Raw genomic sequence first — 5,726 nt, 5'->3', positions numbered from 1 at the left:
TATATTCCACAGATTTTTACACAACAGTTTACAACCATTGTAGCAACTGTCGTTGCACTACTATGATGTAAAATGTATGAAATTTGTCGAATGTACTGCCATGACGGTCACATTTCATTTTGACAGTATATGTATCGGCAAGTGAAATGTCCAAAAAAAACGTCACGTCAAAACTTGTTCCTCAGTGATACTTTTCTGCCTCGGTTGTGACTGGCATAGCGACTGAAATTGTGAAAACTTAATTCTTTACCATCATGGCAGTATCGTTACTCTAAGTGTGAGATGATAGTTGACAGTATTAACATTTGGAGGTGAAGATATTATCACGTCAAAACCCTTATACATGTTGTCATTCTACTGCCAATGAATTATCGGAAACTAAGTAATTCATTATTTTGTAATTTTACATATGCCTTTTGGCATGTAATGTTAATTTGTGATCCCTTAGGCAACCTCCACACAGGATTACTATGAATTCGTGAGAGGAGAAGCCTTCCAATGAAGACACTCCTGATATAGTATCCATCTAATGTACCAGATCCTTGCTCCAGAGGCGTTTCAGTCTTTTGTCGGATTTTGTGGAAGTGTGTCAGTCAGCAATGTTTGTTGTTAATGAGTAGGTTGGGGTGACCAGCGGGTGGGTTATGAAATGTTTTGTACTCTTTTTTTATTATGCCAGTCACAAATGTAATAGTAATGAAATGAAATGACATATGTCCCCTAAGAATAAATACATGGTTCATATATTAAGGTTTTTATCTCTGCAAGTATCTACAAATTTTCAAATAGGAGAATGAAATTACTTTGGTATATTGGCTTTACTATTGTTTATAATGTTAATCAATATATGCTTATTTATTTGATTACAATGATGTGGAGGTTTGGTTATACAATAAGTGGAGGAATAGGTGTTGTTTAAAAGAAAGAATGGATGAGGACTGGCGAACGGAGATGGGAAGAGAATTCCAGAAGGAGGTTTAGGAGGGCATATATAAATCATTCGGATGGGATTTGGTGTTTAATGAGTGGATGGATGAACGAAGAGTGAGGAGATCTAGGATATAGGTAGATTTTTTGATTTTTAGAACTTAGAATAGGAAAACACCAAGGAGGTATTGCCTTCGGGAGGTTGGATAGAGCCACTTCAACTTGGTATTCCAACAGGAGACTTGAGAGCGCCTTGGGAACCCAAAAATAAATCTTACAAAGCAATTCATGAGTCTCTTCAGTCTCAACTCTAATCCTGCAGATAGCCCTCCATACACCAAGGGTCCGTAGTCGAAGTGGGGGAAGACGAGAGAGGATACTAGGATAGTAGTGAAATTATTTACTGCCGTGACCTCATTGTCACACTGTGATAGTTATCAGTACATGCAATGGCAATGAAGCTACTATCACGTTAAAATCCGTTTACTAGAAAAATATTTGATATAAATAATAACAAGAAGACGATAGCAGTTTTATCGAAAAGGGTTAAGCATTTTGCCGTAGCAGTAGGAAAGTCGAGAAAAAATGATGTTAGTGATAATAATTACTAATGCAGTAACTACCGTTTTTTGCCCTCGTTTAGGATAGCATCCACTTAATTTTTTTTTTATTATTGTGCAGACGACAGTATAAAGAAATTACACGTGGAAGGTAAGAGGCCGAAGATCTTGACCTAGGCAGGGGGTTCTGCAGTGGCTGGTACAGGATCGATCCAACACTAGTAGGCTATTGTCCTTTATGCATTCTTTGTTAGCATCACCTTGTGCCATTGACTTCAGCATCTACTGTCGTTTGGAGCTAATGCATTTCGAATAGTAGTAGGGAAGTAAGAAATCGTCAGCTAATAGATAACGTGATGAGATGAATATTCGACCAGGAGCATCTTTAACCAAGTGAGGGCTCAGGGTAGTAAAAATATGAGAGTTTGTTTAAGGATAACATTCTAGATAATTATTAAAACTACTTCCAATATATGCTCACTGTAAGCAAAAATTATTCAGTAATACATATCAAACAGCTGGTGATCTACCTTGCTCTGATAGATAACCCAATCATATAGAAATAATTTTTAATTTTGCTTTCAAAAAATAAGATTTTTAATTTGTGTGCCAACAGAAGGAAACGCCTTGATGGTTTCATATGTGGCGTCATTTAGACATAAAGAACACTCTGATTTAGCGATTCACACTTTTTAGCTGTTTTTAAATGATTAAGTATTTTGCTGCTGAAATAAAAAACATAATTCTCCATATAGTTCTCCAACTTGAAGGCAAAATTATTACGTTTTTAGTTACTTTAAGTAGTCTTTCGGAATAAATATAACCTTTAATGAGCTTACGATTTGTATCTAATGTTATACTTACAACGAACTAATCTTCATAAAAATATAATCAATTATTTAGATTCAATAACAATTTTGGATCTGTTCTAGCCAGCTTTATCCAAATATTTCTAGTTTTGACTTTTTTTAGCACTTGAATAAACAATTTTTGTGGTGTTTTTATAGTAGAATTGTAGACATCGTATAAAGAGACCACATTGTCACTTTCAGAACGAGGAAAATCAAAATTGAATTGCGTTTTGAAACTAGATTTTTTTTTTAATTTACCATAATTTTAAACAGTAGATAAAAAGCCTTTTTATTTAGACGACTTATTAACAAGTTGTCATTCATAGGATCACTAATCGATGTTTTCTATTTAAAACAAATATGCTCATGTTACAATGACGACACTACTGTCAGAATATTCTTGTTTGATTTGAACTTATCTCAAAGATACAATACTCTACGTAAGAACAAAAAGGAGGAATGGAATAATTTTTCAAATAGTTAAATAAACAAATTGATAGGAAATTGGATAGTTTTACCTAAAATGCAGTTATAAAATTTTGTTATGATTATGTCAGAGACTTCTTGTAACATTTTCACCACTAGCTCTTTGTGGTAATGCTCGTTACCGAACGTTAGATAGCAAAAAGGTCAGTCATGAGTGGTGAAACCCACTATGCATCATAATTTTATTTTCACTGCTATTTAATGTTTTTAAGTAATTATTAATATGGCGCCAAATTCAGCTCACCCATTTTACATTTGGTAGTAAAACTAGTTTATTTATTTTTTAATAGTTTATTATTTTTAATTGATTGTTATAAAAAAGATACTTTTTGTTCCTATATGTGTATATTTAATGAACCGTACCAGAATCCGGATTTAAAGTAATTTTACTTAAACAATTTTTTTATTGTACTGAATAAACTCGATAATTTTTCGATTCTTTGCGATTTTATCGATCGATGATCGATTCTGTGCCTCTTGTTGCCAAGTACACCTGTTTGTCATTTACATGTGTTTTAGATAAATTTGGAAATGGGTTAGTGAAAGATTCCTTCGTAAGGTACCTACGACTCCGGGATTTCAGCTACAAAGATTGATGAAATATGTGGTAGGTTATTTTATTGAATTTCGATTTAACTTAAAAATGTCCATTTCAAATCAGTTAAAATTAAATACATTTATGTTGAAATTTTAAGTATTCTTAAGTCACAAATTGATCGTGAAATATACTAACTGTGAAAAAGTATGTCTGCAAACTGTTAGTGACCTAACCTCACTGATAGTGAATGAGTATTTCAAACAATTATCAATTCAGTACAAAAACTACTACTCATCGAAGATAAATAAAGAGGTAACATAAGTTTCTAAGTTATATTTAAGGTTCAATGCCGCTGACAATTACACAATTTTCGGGTATTTTCTACTGTAGCGGGTAATAATAGGGTATTTCGGGTAAAATGGATTTAAGTTATAAGCAGGTGTACAAGTGCAGTGCAGTAGGTTATGCACTAGTGCAGTATCATGCTAGTTCTTAAAATAATTCTTTTATGCAATCATTTGAGACTTTTTCTATTTCTAAAAAGTTATTATTTTTCCTTAGATATTGAATTTCATTTTGGGGTACGGGATTTATTTATTTTTAAGGCAATAGGATGAATATAATTTTGGGCCTTGGACTGATACAATATTAATAGTACAAGAGCCCAAGAGGAGAAAAAAGGCAGTTGTCTCACCCCAATTTTTGATTACTTTAAGGAAAATTATTTATAATTAATTGTCAAAACTGATGAGTCTGCCAAGTATAGGTAGGGAGAATAAAAAATGGCGGCTGTTTCAAAACGTTCAAAAAACATAATTTTTCATTCGGAGCTCTATATCTTAAAAAGTAGGAACAACACAAGAAAACCTAATAGAACATCATTTAAAGAAGAGTATATTTGCTGAAATATGAGCCCTAATAGAGTTATTTAAGTTAAATAGTTTTCGAGATATAGCTTTTTAAAACGCAACATTTCATAAAAATGTATGGGACGTATTGAAAGATCAGTTAGTGAATGTTTTCTGAAAAATTTATATCTCAACAACTATTTGACGTACAGATGTCTATTAAAACTCAAATTAAAGCTAGTTTAATGAGCTATAAAGTAGTTTATGATGTTTATCTTCGTAGGACAAATAGTTTACATGAAATTTGCTAAAATAAATTGATTTATAGGTGTTCGGAAAAATCTTCATTTGCCAAATTTATATTCATATGTGAATACGAAGATAAGTGTCATAAACTACTTTATAGTAAGTTAAATTTCCTTCATTTTGAGTATTGGCAGACATATGTGCGTCTCATGGATCTAGAGATATATTTTCTCAAAAATCGAACATTTTATACGAACAACTAGAAACTAACATTATGTGAATTTATTTTGTCAAATATCATAAAAACTACTACTCCTACAAAGATAAACATAATCAACTATTTTGTAGAAAATTTAACTAGCTTTAATTTGAGTGCTGAGACATCTGTACGTCCAATGGGTTCCGAAATGAAGGTTTTCATAAATAAAACTTATTGTCCGAACAACTATAAATTCATTTATTTTTGTAAATATCATGAAAACTACTTTTCCTACGAAGATAAAGGTCGTAAACTTCTGTATAGTACATTAAACTAGCTTTAATTTTAGTGCTAATAGACATCTGTACGTCACATACTTCCTGAGATATAGATTTCTCAAAATTAATTAACTAACTACTAATCTTTCAGTAGAGTTTTAAGAAATTTTGCTATAGAGCTCCGAATGAAAAATTAATGTTTTTTTAAGGTTTTGAAACAGCCGCCATTTTTTATTCTCCCTACTTATACTTGGCAGACTCATCAGTTTTGACTAGTAATTATACATAGTTTTCATTAAAGTAATCAAAAATTGGGGTGAGATAACTGCATTTTTTTCTTCTCGGCTCTTGTATTATAAGGTTGATGCGTTGTAACAGTTCACTGTGAAGACGTAGAGAGAGAAATGCGAAATGAGAAATAAAATTTTTTTTCCCCACAGTTTTTTTTTTACAATTAATTTCAGTCTACACACTAAATACAAATATTTCAATTTATTCTTTTTTTTTCTTTCCCTTTCTTGTCCATTCCATTTCACAATTTCTATTTCATTTGATCGACAAATTCACTCTCCCGAATTTCTCTCTCAGATCCTCCCCAGTGACCCACTAAACAAATTCACTATTATACAGCAGTGTGAGATCAAACCAGAGAAATACTAGTCACAGCAGTAGATCAGTTTACAGTAAAACAAACAAACAAATACATTTTACCAAAACAAAACTAATACATAGATTTAAAGGAAAATATAATAAAAAGTTGGTTAAAAGAAATACTTGATTGGATACATAAGTA

General features: G+C 31.8%; 2 protein-coding genes across 6 annotated transcripts in view; one reads left to right on the top strand and one right to left on the bottom strand.

The window, feature by feature from the left end:
- The window catches only part of LOC106684781 (uncharacterized), a 67,279-nt gene that overhangs the window by 50,949 nt on the left and 10,604 nt on the right, over positions 1-5,726 (bottom strand). The gene's annotated exons all lie outside the window — the stretch shown is intronic.
- The window catches only part of LOC106684784 (uncharacterized), an 18,579-nt gene continuing 16,153 nt past the window's right edge, over positions 3,301-5,726 (top strand). For 2 of the 4 annotated variants that reach the window (XM_014427057.3, XM_067051343.1), the window contains exon 1: positions 3,504-3,674. The gene's annotated coding sequence lies outside the window, so the exon portion shown is untranslated. Of the gene's footprint in view, positions 3,432-3,503; positions 3,675-5,726 lie in introns of those variants that run through there. The other 2 variants (XM_014427056.3, XM_024362817.2) reach the window with 2 other exon arrangements.

Source organism: Halyomorpha halys, unplaced genomic scaffold (assembly GCF_000696795.3).
Source record: "Halyomorpha halys isolate HHAL.00 unplaced genomic scaffold, Hhal_1.1 Scaffold615.1, whole genome shotgun sequence".
Lineage (NCBI taxonomy): Eukaryota > Metazoa > Arthropoda > Insecta > Hemiptera > Pentatomidae > Halyomorpha > Halyomorpha halys.
This window is presented reverse-complemented; position numbering and strand designations above follow the sequence as displayed.